Source organism: Elgaria multicarinata, chromosome 1, assembly GCF_023053635.1.
Source record: "Elgaria multicarinata webbii isolate HBS135686 ecotype San Diego chromosome 1, rElgMul1.1.pri, whole genome shotgun sequence".
NCBI lineage: Eukaryota > Metazoa > Chordata > Lepidosauria > Squamata > Anguidae > Elgaria > Elgaria multicarinata.
In genome coordinates this window covers 133,172,978-133,186,651 of record NC_086171.1, presented here as the reverse complement: position 1 = coordinate 133,186,651, position 13,674 = coordinate 133,172,978, and positions in this window count along the sequence as shown.

Genomic DNA, 13,674 nt, shown 5'->3' with positions numbered 1-13,674 from the left:
AAAAGGCTATATCTGTCTTTTACCAGTAAGAAGGGAGTGGACGTGCCCAGGGGGAGGGGGAATTATTATGCCAATTTGACTGTCCCTGTCTAGGGACCAATCTTTAAGAAGCAAACTTTCACTTCAACTCATGATAGGCATTGCTTCTCCACGGGTTTACCTTTGGAGGGCTCTGATAGCCCCCCAAAGACAGGAGAGTGCACTGGACATGTCCACATGCCCTAGGGGAGCTCATCCCCTTGCACCACATGTATTCAGTTGTTCCCCAAGGTTATGGTGGGTAGCAGTGCTGTATTTCCTATCTGTTATTTATTTGCTTAGTATATGATTTCAGGTTGTGCTTGTGCATTTGGTGGGGCTACTGTTTTAAAAAAACGGAACGGAAAAGTCCGTTCAGACTAAGAAAGAGAAGTTCCCAGAATCCCAAGTTACCCGTTTTGCCTATCCCCTCCTCCAACTTTGGGATCATGTGATCATGACCGGGAGTTGACTCTGCCCCTCAACCCTTCGAAAAGGTACCTTTTCCCGCTGTTTTTAACCAATATTTTCAAAACATTCTAGCAAGCAAACCGCACCACGCAGAGAGCTGAGAGTAGGCTCAAAATGACCCCCAGCCACGACTCTCTAAGCACAAGAAGTTTCAGAAAGATAGCTTCAAAAACAACACAGTTATCCCCTATTCTTTTCCGCAACGCAATCCTATGGGCGAATTTTTTCAAAATGGCGATCAGATCGCCCCGCAAAAAGAGATGGGCGCTTCTCTTCGCCGTGCTTCTATGGGTCCCTGGTCCGCTTCTACTCCGCCTCTGGGCAAGGCAGAGCAGGCCAATTCGCTTCTGATTCTCCGATTCTAATCGGAGCAGAGCACATCCCTACTGAAAATCCCTTTTCTCTACAACTGTTAAAGATACAGGAGCCTTGTCCTCCTTTTCATATGGTCACCCTAGTATATGTTATGGTCACTGGGGTATCCTACTTGTGTTCTGGATCTTAAATTAACTTAATCTAAGATTGAGGCCCAGTTTTGGATTATTTCTGTTCCCCAGTTGCCCTCTGCACCCATTCCACCTTGTTCTGGAAGGCCTGCTAACCCTTCAAAGAGAATCCCCCCCATGGGAACAGGTGGCTGCTGGGTTAGGGAAGATGGGATGGGAAACTTTCCTTGCATGAATGTATTTATTTATTTAAAATATTTATAATCTGCCCTTTAGGCAAATGCTCTCCAAAGTCCTTTTCCAAAAAATAATTAAAGTACAATCAACTTTTTTAATGACAAAAAATTATAAAAATTAGAGTATGCACTCACTGAAATGAACCATAGCCATTAAATAATAATAATAATAATAATAATAATAATAATAATAATTTTATTTCTTACCCGCCTCTCCATTTTGATTGAGGCGGGGAACAGCAGTAAGTATAAAATACATAAAATACTGATTAAAACATAGTATACATTGTTAAAACATCCTAAAAAACATCCTAAAATTCCACTGGATAGGCCTGCTGGAAGAGATCAGTCAATAATAATAAAAATATCAACTGGTATAAAATCGTTTAAAACCAGCTGGGCCATAAGACCATAAAATACTATTTAAACCAGTAAAATCAATAGGATCACAGAACATATCCAGAAAACAGAACATATCTAGAAAATAAGGCTTCACTGTCTGCCTGAATAACTGCAACAGAAGGTGCAATATAACCCACATGAGGCCACCATGAAGGCAGCCCTAACTCATGTGTCCAGCAGCCTAATTGATCCACTGATGGGCATACAAAGCAGTCTTTCTTCCAAGGTTGATTTCAAGACATACGAAGACTGGGATGGGGGAAGACTGTCATTAAATCAACTTATCTTAAGTATAACTTATCTTCGGTTATCACTGTTTCAATATACTTGGATGGCAGGTGTATGCCTAAATTATTCAGTATTCACCATTATATTCTGTGACACAGCCTCATTGCCCAAGAAGGACAATGGAAGCGGTTATGAAATAAATACGCTATAAGCATTAGAGATGTGCAAATCAGTGAGATTGTTGGGGTCCCCCAAATTCCACCCCAAGGCTTCCACCTACTTGTGTCCATATCAGAGTGTGAGCCTCTTTTCAATAAACATTTCTTCATTGATTAAAACATGATTTTGCACATTGTTTAAAAGTACTTTTTAGGCACATTTTTAAAATGTACACATTTTTTGTCTCTTCATATTGCATCACAAGCTCAGAAATGTATGGACGTTGATCACAGATTACGTCTGTGTCCACATTCAGTTCCAGGAGATGTGAACTGGGTAAATTCTGGTCAGAAACAAATTGGGGGGGAAATATCTCATACCAACACATTCTCCCACACCCCAGAAATTCTAGCTGATCAAGGAAAGTCTTGTGTCGTCAATAAGAGAAAAGTTTGCTTTTTGAAAAGGTCTGTGGCAAAGACAACTTCAGCAGGTTTGCAATGAATATGATTCACTCTGCATTGTGAATATTATTTTTTTGTAGTGTATCCCCAACCTATGACAGGAGAACTCTTGTTCCAGAGGCCAGTCACCCAGAATTGGAGCCAGTATTAAAAGCAGTGATATGCAAATGTTCAATACAGCCAGCCTTTAACTCAGATGACTCAAAATAGTGTCTATTACATAACCAACTGCAGTTCTATTATTTGATGTGTGATGTTTGAAGAATATCTCAAACCTTTATTTGACTTCAGTGGAATCAGGATTTCATCCCTAGTGAACAGCTTTCTAGTCAAACACATTAACAAGAAATAAATTGCAAAACAAAATATAAAACTTGGACAAATCTGAATTGTAAATAGTACTATCTTGTCATATAGAAAACAAAGCGGGAGTGAATTATTCACTGTGAATTATTTGCCCAGATCTACTCATTATACATTATTTGTATGATTATATGTAAACAAATCCTACCCCCAAGGTTTCCTCAAACATTCCAGTGTCCAGGATCAAAGGAAAGTACAAAGGTAAATTAGAATTAGGGCCAAATGAAATGTTCCTTTAATCACACATTGCTGAGCTATGATTGCTCCCCAACTCTCCTGCAAGCATGCACAGCCCTGATTCAAATTGGGACCATGGCAAGGTGTGTTTAAGTTTCCTCCCCCTCCCCCATTTTTTTTTAAAAATAATAATTTCCCCATTCACCTCACCGCATCCCCGATGGGTGCAGAGCTCCCAAGGAGCTCTGCACCCCATGCGCGGGTCCCGGCTCCTCTGTGAACATTTGCATCCTCACATTCCACAAACACTCCATGGGAGGTGGGGGAGGGTTGTGGCTAAAATGTAGAAGAAAAAAGGCCTCCATTGACTCCAATAATTTTCTTTCTTTCTTTTTAGCCTATCTCCACACAAGTGTGTAGAATTTTGGGATGAAACTCAGGATGGGAGGAAGTGTTAACCCTCCTCTTCCAAAGGGCCATGATCCTGATCCAAATTGGTACCATGACAACTTGCAGGAGAGTAAGGGAGACAATCAGGCAGAGCTCAACTATGTGTGACTAAAAGAACATTTAGCCTGGCCCTTAGGATGACATTTTCTTGCAGTGTTCATAAAGCACCTTGCATTGTTCTTCTATAAACAGGGCTTAGTGTTTCTTGTAAGTCCGATTCAGATGTGCTAAAGTTGTAAGTAAGCAGAGGAGCAGGGATGTGCAGTCCAGCCCCACCCTACCATGCATAACCTTCCCATGTTTAAGTGAATGCGGTTACAAAGGCCTGCATGATTGGGAATTCTGCCTTATCTTCAAATATTTAAAAGGCTGTCACACAGAGGATGGCCAGGATCTCTTGACGATCATCCCAGAGTGCAGGACATGGAATAATGGGCTCAAGTTACAGGAAGCCAGATTCCAGCTGGACATCAGGAAAAACTTCCTGACTGTTAGAGCAGTGCGACAGTGGAACCAATTACCTAGGGAGGTTGTGGGCTCTCCCACACTAGAAGCATTCAAGAGGCAGCTGGACATCCATCTGTCAGGTAGCCTTTAAGATGGATTCCTGCATTGAGCAGGGAGTTGGACTTGATGGCCTTAGAGGCCCCTTCCAACTCTACTATTCTATGAGTCTATGGCCTTAGCTAGACCTAAGGATTATCCCAAGCAAATGAAGGGTTCGTTCCTTCCTGCTCCCGCTATCCCCTGTGTGTCATTTGGATGTACAGGGATGATCCCGGGACGATCCCGAGATATAGGCCTGGTCTAGCCATGGTCTTTGAGTCTATGAAGTGTACCTAATTGTGCAGAGCTTTGTAACAACGTTCTCTTCAGTGTGGTTGCATTCCCCTTAAAGATTTTCCCCATTGACATGGGAGAAATGGAGGGGGTGGAGCACATGTCCCTTCTCTCCTCAGCACTTACACCTTTTTCATGCCTGAAGAGTCTGTCAATACAGGTCATATAGGGCTGGCAGAAATCCTAGTTCTAGTGCTCCACTTTTAGAAAAGCAGTGGTAGACTACTAGGAACAAGGGGAAGTATCCAATAATGTCATTCTGTGAACTCAGACAGAACTAGCAGAGCTCCACCGAATCTTTATTCAGAACAGGCCCTCAGGTAAGTTCTTCTCAGGCCTTTCAGAGGCTGACACAAGGGTCTATTGTTTCAACAGGAACTGACTAGTACAATCAAAGCTGTTGATGCTGTGTCTTATAAGAACATAAGAAGAGCCATGCTGGATCAGACCAAGGGTCCATCTAGTCCAGCACTCTGTCCACACAATGGCCAACCAGCCATCGGCCAGGGAACAACAAAGCAGGACACGGTGCAACAGCACCCTCCCACTCATGCTCCCCAGCAACTGGTGCACACAGGCTTACTGCCTCGAATACTGGAGATAGCACACAACCATCAGGGCTAGTAGCCATTGATTGCCTTTGCCTCCAGGAATTTATCCAACCCCCTTTTGAAGCCATCCAGATTGGCAGCCATCACTACATCTTGTGGTAGTGAGTTCCATAATTTAACTATGTGCTGTGTGGAGAAGTACTTCCTTTATTTGTCCTGGATCTCCCACCCATCAGTTTCATGGGATGACCCCGGGTTCTAGTACTTTGAGAGAGGGAGAAAAATATCTCCCTGTCCACATTCTCCATACCATGCATAATTTTGTACACTTCTGTCATGGACTTCAATTTTTTGCTGGTTGGTTTTGTTTTGTTTTACTAGCTGTTTAAACTCTTTTTGGATGGTAGGATCTGAGCCACAGCAACCCGTGAAGTCCATTTACTTGGGCCCCATCGTAAACAACCAGTAAATGATCTTGTCTTAGAAAACCTGAAGCACTCCATCCTTTAGCTCTTACATGTGTTTGTGGGATACTTAAGGCAGATTGAATACTGAAGAGAATACAGCATGTGTTTGGGCTGCATAGTGATAAGGCCAGGACTGAGCTGAGCTGGGCTGGGCTGGGCTGGGCTGGGCTGGGCTGGGCTGGGCTGGGCTGGGCTGGGCTGGGCTGGGCTGGGCTGGGCTGGGCTGCGTCACTGCCCTGGCCTGTGTCTCCACTGCTTCCCGCGGCCGCTTCCAGCCATGCCTTCCCAAGGAGTCCCCTAAAGATCCTTTTCTTTCACCCACTCTCTTTCCCTCTTTCTTGTATAAAATTTGACATTCCAGTTCTTGGCTTAAGAATTCTGCTTTAATATATAAGCGCCTCCCTAAATTTCTTTTCAACTCACAACAAATATTAAAAGCCCTGGGTCCAGAATTTCAGGAGATGGCTCCACTCGGGCAATTGGGATTCCCACATCCCCACTGCAGCCGCTTCTCCCTGAAAATCCTCTCATGTCTGCTGCAGAATGGCACGGAATGAGTTGCGGTGGACTGCAATGGCTGGGGACATAATTTGGGCAGAGGTGCTGAGCACAAGTTCCTTGACCTTCAGGAAAACCTTTTTGGGGACCAGGGGGCTGCAGCGGAGAGGAGGCAAAGCCTCATTGTGCAAGCAGAGTTCCTCCCATACCATGTCAAAGTGCAATTAAAAGGAAAACTTTGCAGTAATTGTGGATAACTTGGATTCTGCAAGATAGTAATCAGTAAATGGTGGCCTGGGCATCAAATCTAGGCTACATTTTGTCCACCCATTAGCACTATTTGGGAGGTATTGACCTTGTGATTATTATGACTGCATGGAGTCGGAGAGCAGGACTGCTACCACTGGCTCCACTCATGTCATTACGTTTCCAATCCCCACCATACACACGTGGGGCAGAATCCAACGTTGCCCATGTGCATGCAGCCAGCCCTACCAATTCTGGTCTAACAGTACCCCCTACTGGTTGTGGAGTAATGATTTAGTGCTTCCTGAGGCAAGCGGAAATGAACAGAAGCGCTCATTTCTGGAAGGGGGCAGGCCAGCAGAACTTACATAAGGGAGCTCTGCTGACCCTCCACTTTTCAGAAATGAATGTTACTTGTCTCCAGAAATGTTACATTTTCATTCTGCAACCAGTAGGAGACCCTTGTGGACCAGAATTGGTGGGGCTGGCCATGTGCAGACCAGAATCAGTGGCCTGCTTCACTAGCAGATTGGCAGCGTAGGATTCTGCCCATGGTGGCAGGGCGAGGCCTGAAGAAAGAAACCTCCTTGTTGCACATAGACTCCTCCTATTACAGAGACTCGCATGATCAGAGTTTTCAATCATGGGGGGAGTCTGTGAACTTAGAAGCACTTCCCTTTAATTCTTCCAACATGTGGAGTGTGGGGGAGCAGCAGAGGACACAATGCAGAGAAGTCGCAGGAAACGGAAAATCCGTCACAAAATGACTTTGCGAAAACAAGTTTTTTATGGCAAGAAAACCTGGTACTGATACTGATTGGGGGGTGGGTAACATCATTTGTCACGCCCTTGTGTGAAGCGCAGTAGCACCACAGTAAATTCCTCCTGTAGAGTGGGGCCAATCTTCAAGGTGGAGTTTGGCGAATCTCAGTGAGCTTGTACATCCCTTTTACTCCCATTGCTACTCATAGCTGGCTTGAGGAAGAAAAGAAGCGTTCTATACCTTCTACCCCATTTTTAGGCTGCACACCTATACTACCTGGGAGTACGCCCCATTTAACTTACTTCTGAATATACATGCCTTGGATTAAGCTAAGCACATACACCAAATCAAAGTATTATTACGCAGACAAAGGTATTTTGCCCATAACTAAGTTACATTAGAACGTTGAATTCATATTCTTTAATGAACACAATAAAAATTAAATGAGTTCTTTAAACAACAGTGACGACGACAACAACAGAGTTTTGTCTTCTGAATTCAGGTATTCTCCCTGATAAAGGTCTCACAGGAAGATGCTGTCAGAAACCAAATGATTCCATGTTTTACATTCTTCTTCCAACTTGGCATAAATCCCAAAGTTAATAAAATGAGATTATTCTCTCCTCAGTAATTAAAACGAGGTGATCCTTCTACAATAATAATGATTTCAAGCCAAAATACTGAAGGAACAATTTTCTACTCAGCAATGTAATATGTTGATCAATAAAGAACAGATTGCTTTGAATTGATGAACTGGTAATGCTGGTTCTTTCAATCAAAATAATGAACCTTCTCTCGGAAAGCAAGTTACTATTTGTTTTTGTGGCTCTGAAAAAAGAAAATCCGGCGGAATACTTAATATTTAGGGATTTGAAAGAAACAATTTATGTCAACCTAACATGTAGTATCCTTTGCAAGACATAATTATTGCTTTTACCTTTCTTTCTTTTTTCTTTTCTTTTTTTTCGTCCCGGAAACATCTGATTCTTACATTGAGAGATATCGAAATATACCAGGCAGGTCTAATATAGTAGGCAGAAATATAGCAGGCAGGTCTAAAATTAAATGGGAAAAGTTTAATTTAGGCTGCAACCCACTTACCTGGCCATAAACCATATTGAATTCAATTGGCCTTACTTCTGAATAGACACATATAGTCCTGTAGTCATGGCACTGTCTATGCAGACATGAACACAATCCATGTAGACATTTACTTTATATATTTTAAAAGCTTCAATTTAGCATTTCTTTATTTAGGAAGTTCAAAAGTGGAAGAAAGAGGGGAAATGCACTAAAAAAAGAGAAGAAAAATATGCATTTGTTACCAATACAGGGAGACCATTTCTCTTGACTCTTCATCTATCATTTAAAATGCAATTTATTTCTACTTTGTTGTCATATCATACGTCCTCCATTTGCGGCAAATGGAGTTCACATCAATACTTACAGAAAATAACAGCCGGGTTATATTCATACTTCTCAGAAAGAAACAGTGAGCTTTATTTTTTCTTTCTTTTTTTAAACAACTTATGTTGCTTTTATTGTTTTTAAGGATGTTCAGCTGTATGGAATATGTCTGGAGAGTTGATCACCACTTTGAGAAGTTCTTGAGTTTTTGTATGCTGAAAGAAGTTCTTGTATGCTGAAAGAACAATGTGATTCCTCATTGCCTATTCCCCACTCTTGTAAGCAATGGTTCCCTCTGATAGCAGTAAGTATGTGTTTTGAATATGGATATGGCCACACTGTCTCTCAATAGGACTTATTTAATCTGAGATCTGATTCTATTAGTGCTGACAGGTTTTAAGGGAGCAGCTGTAGAGATAAACAGAGTTTTGATGTATTTCCTCAAAGAATTTGTTCTGTCAAGAAAAGTTTCCAAGTATGTCGGGGCACATAAACCCTTCTCAAGAGGCCTGCCTTATCAAGTATAAAATGATACGGTCAGGGGATTACTAGTGTTTGACACACTTCTGATTTAAAACAATGCATAACCCTTTGGATCCTTAACCAGCACTTGTCTGTTCTCATCAGCCTTAATTCAGAAATACAGAAAAGTCAATGTGTCGAGTAGCAAAGAGGAGCAACTTAGAAGAAGAGCCTCTCAGGGAACAGGGAGAAAAGGATCAATTTTTGATACGTAATCTGCATTGAAATCATCAGCAATGTGTATTTATTTATTTATTTACTTGGAATGTCTATGCTGCTTCTTTCCCACCAAAACTAGCACCTAAAAGAAAGGAAAAACAAATAGGAAAAATAAGTAATATGCACAGATTAATATAGTGATCATAAGATTACGCTGTTAATTCATGTCTGTTCAGAAGTAAACCCCTTGGGGTCCAACCTGGCTTACTCCCAGATAAGTAGGTATAGGTGAGGATTGCAGCTTTAAAAACCTTTTACAAAATAATAAAACTCAGAAAGTCAAGTAAAAGTAAAGCCCAAAGAGGCCAAAGAGCAGAATGAAAATGAAATAATCAGCCTGCATCAAAAGCCTCAATCAACCAATTGCAGATGTGCCAAGAGAGAAATGGTCAGACTCACCACAGGCAGCAGAAGTGTATTCTTGAGTATGGGCACCGCTGTGGAAAGAAACACAAGTCTGTGATCACATAGATAACACTTCTGTAAGTTCCAGTGTATGAAGCAACCACAATTTTAATGTAAATCTAAGGAAAGGGAGAGGAACAACCGATGGAGGATGGTGTGGTTGAAGTTAGACGCCTGAAATGCTGAATAGCTTAAAAGATAATTGCAAGCACTTTGAACTTAGCTTGGAATTATACAGACAACCATTGTGGTTAGCGAGAATAAACATGATATGATCCTAATGGTCAAACTTCACATAAATCCATTGAAATGAATGCCAAGCTTAACAGACACTGGGGGCCCTGATTTCAATTCAGACAACATGCCTGGGGTAAAGGGATAAAGCTCCTCTATCCCTACACCAGGATTCCAATTCAGATTGGGTCCCTTGCCCTTGCTTTTGAGTAGAAAAGAAAAAAACACTCAGATGCCCGCTTCCTGCCCTGCTGGAAAATATGGGGAGAGAGGCTGCATTTGCAGTCAGGGGGTGGGAAGAAAAAGGCGTAACAAGTGTGCGTCACACATGTACTGCATAGGAGTGAGTGTGGAGAAGCCTATAAAGGCATGCTCCGCCCCAGTCGCTCCCTTTGGGATGGTAATGTAGGATTTTTATCTGCTAACTGATTCACATTTGTCTTCAGGTTTTTCGCCTACTTCATACTAAGATTAGTCGCTTAGAAGAGGGTGCGTAAATAGGTGACAGGATTGTGTGGGAAGTTTTGCGTAATAGGTCTGGTGAGCACTCTCTGGCACCTTTACAGTGATTGACATGTCCTGAGGCCTGCTCCACAGGGGCTGTGCGGATCTTGAGTCACGATACAGCTTGTCTTTGGGGACCATCCTGTCTCACCTATTCGGAGGTCTGTGGTACCGGGCAGGGGTGATACAGGGTGTCCTCCCCTCCCCCTCTTACACTGAAGTGTCACCTTAGAAAGGGGCCAGGGTCAACCTAACTCCTAACTTTGGCAGAGTGGCTCACCCATGAAGGCAGGCTAGTTGTCTTCAGGAAAGGAATTACAGATTCCCACACTTTCACACACAGATCCAGGGCGGAGTGAGTTACCCTATTTGAAAAAGAGGCCATCGTTTATCCCAAGCTCTTGTGTCTAGGTCATTATTTCTGCAGTCCTTTCTGTCTCCACAAAGCTGCTAGATACGTCTTTAAAATAACATGCAGTCTGACGCGAAGAGGTGGTCCACAGCATTCTACACTACTGCACCTTCTGAACGTTCTTCAAAAGATCACCACATAGCACAGGTTTAATTTGCCTTTACATAAATTTAGCCCACTCTTTAGCCAAATATGGCCTTCAGGTTGGCTTACAAATGCTATAAAACCAGCCATAATCAACAACAGTAAAATCATTTAAGTATCCTGAAAGAGGGTGTGGATAACTGACTGGAACATTGTACAGGAGGACTCCACACTAAAGCATGTTGTTCTATGTCCCATGTCTTCTGAGCTATTGCAAGCCTCAGAACAAAGGAATGGCTGGCCAATCACCATTACACAGTGCTTTCCAAATTATTCACAAGTCCTTTGGGAAAGTCCTCTGAGGCATTTCACAGAGCTGTGATCAGAAATGGAAACTGGAGAAGGCTCATTGAAAGCATGTGGGCCTCCTCCTATCTTGTCCACAGTTTGGAATGTTTAACATGCGTCTGGTTCTGTAAGTCTGCAAATCAGGGCACAAACATCTTTTTATCATCCAAAGGATACCACCTTTTTATGTTCTGCACCTTGCCATGGTGACCATAAAAATATTAGAAATCGGAGAACTCAATGTAGCATTTATTTAAGTTGGCTATGTGCTGCAGGCAACCCATGAAGTCTTGGCTTGGGGTATCCTGTACACTTGCAACCTTTCCTTTTCAATACCTAAAGTGTAGCAATACTGATCTGCATAGTTCTCTCGGTTCATAAAAAGCAAGGGTATTGTTCTGGAGCTCAAGCCTGCTTAAGAAGTGGGTGGTGGGTATTAGGAGAAGGGATGTCGCAGGCGCCCGACTGAGTTGAGGAGTCTAAGCGACTCCCCTGCATCTGCCTCCCTGGACCCAGTTGGGCACCCACGGTATTTTCATGGCCTGCATTCTGAACGCTCAAGAGGCCCAATGAGCAGTCGGCAGCCATCTGCCTCATCTGGAGCCTCCATTGTGTGCCATACTGGAGGCTCCAGAAGTTATATGTTTCCCTGTGTTGTATAAATGGCAGCCATAAAGGCCCCATTTCTGGAGCCTCCACTGTGGCGCACAACAGCAGGTCCGGAAATTACGCATTTCCCCCATTGCATAAATGGTGGCTGTAAAGGTCCATTTAGACAAGATTAAATGTGCAAATGTTCCATTTGCGCCTTTACTCCTGCATAAATGGTGCCTTTATGCCTGCCGTTTACACAATGAGGGGAGATTGTAATTCTCAGAGTGAGAGTGGATAGCTGCCGATTGCTCGTCGGGCCTTGCCAAGCCTTCCCTGGCCTAACAAGCAGGGTCTGTGGCAGGAAAGCAAGCATCTGAATAATCAGACATGGATGAGTCTGTTCACCCCTAATTAGGAACGGAATCCACATGAACCACTATCACAAGACACAGTGATGGCTACCAATTTGAGTGGTTTTAAAAGGGGTTTTGCCATATTCCTGGAGGATAAGGCTATCAGCATATAGTCCTGATGGCTATGCTATCTCCAGTATCAGAAACAATATGCCTATGTACACAAATTGTTGGGGAACATGGGCAGAAGGGTGCTGTTGCACTTATATCCTACGTTTGGGTTTCCCATGGGCAGCTGGTTGGCCGCTGTGTGAATGCTAAAAAGAGAAATCAACTCTGGTGCTTGATAAACATATTAAAAACTATTTTATTCTTAAAATCCAAAAATGCTCTGCTCAGCATTTCAGACGTATCATCCTTCATCAGGAGCTATAATCAAATATACAGTTCTTTTAAAAAATAACAAAACAGGAACAACACCCATGCATTAATGAAACATTTCATGTAGAAACCTCAGCTACTCCTATCTACAGTTTTTGAAGTTGCCACAAGTCATGGAGACTAAAGGTTTTTCTAGGGACACTTTTGTCCTTATCCCTCCCCAGGATTACATAATATAGTTTGCTGACCCTAGTCCACAAATTTTTCACTTCAAAAATCTAAGCTTTTCTAACTTAACTTATCACCTCCCCGTTAATGGCTTATTTCTGATTATATGCAATCACTATCTTCCTCTACTGATACCTTGCCAAAGATATTTTACTTTCCCATAGCAATGCCTCATGTAGAATATAAACTATTACGGTCATTGCATCACTATACACTCCAGTAACATGTACATAAAAATACAAATAGACAAATACAAATACGAAGCCAAAACTTGTTCTCTCTAACCTGGAAACAGTTGCTGTGCTAGCAGGAGCTACTGTGTCTCACTGGTTTTCTCACCCACAGTTACGGCGTTGTAATTTTTGGCGTTCCATGTCAAAACTAAAAGCTAAGTAGGCAATCCAGGCCATGTGTTTCTTATCATGCCTAATTGACTGAGCCACTTCTTTTCTCTTAAAGAGCCTTCCTAAGTCAAAATTTTAACTCCCCTTGTTCGCTGTGGCATTGGTTCTTTTCCTTAATACAACCTATATACTGCTTATCACTTAGCCATTATAAGCATTCCATTCCATTGATTCATTAAGCCCTCCCGGGACTAAGGATTTCAAGTGTAAAATCCAAAATGCTTCCCTCCTACTCAATGTCCTGTGTGAACAGAATGCTGGACTAGATAGACCCTTGGTCTGATCCAGTATGGCTTTTCTTATATCCTTATGCACCAGTTTGCAGTTTTAATGAATACATGGGAAAGTTTTCAATCCTGCCCACTTCTGCAACTCCCTACTTCCTTCCCCCTCCCTGGTGAACATGCTTTGACCTAAATGCTGAGGAAGGGCAAAATTAAGAAGACAGACGTTCTTCAAAGCTGACATGTTATATACACTTGTAACGGTGTGGCTCTGTTTCATTTAAGGTGCTATGCACAGACAGCTGTATATTTTTATACCCACCGGTGAGAAAGGTCCTTTTGCCAGGGAACCCATCCAACTTTCCCTTAATTTGGTAGCACAGGCTTTTTCCACTGAGTATTTTCTTTAATTTGTTTATTTTGCAATGCATATCCTGTCACATGTCTCTACAAAATTTCCAGATTAGTATCTGCTCATTAGAAGGTCATTTAGGAATTTGCCTTCTTCCTTCTGAATTGGTAGCATGCTTTCTTGAGTGTAGGAATTCTCCTTGCATAAACCTGTACATGTAGAGG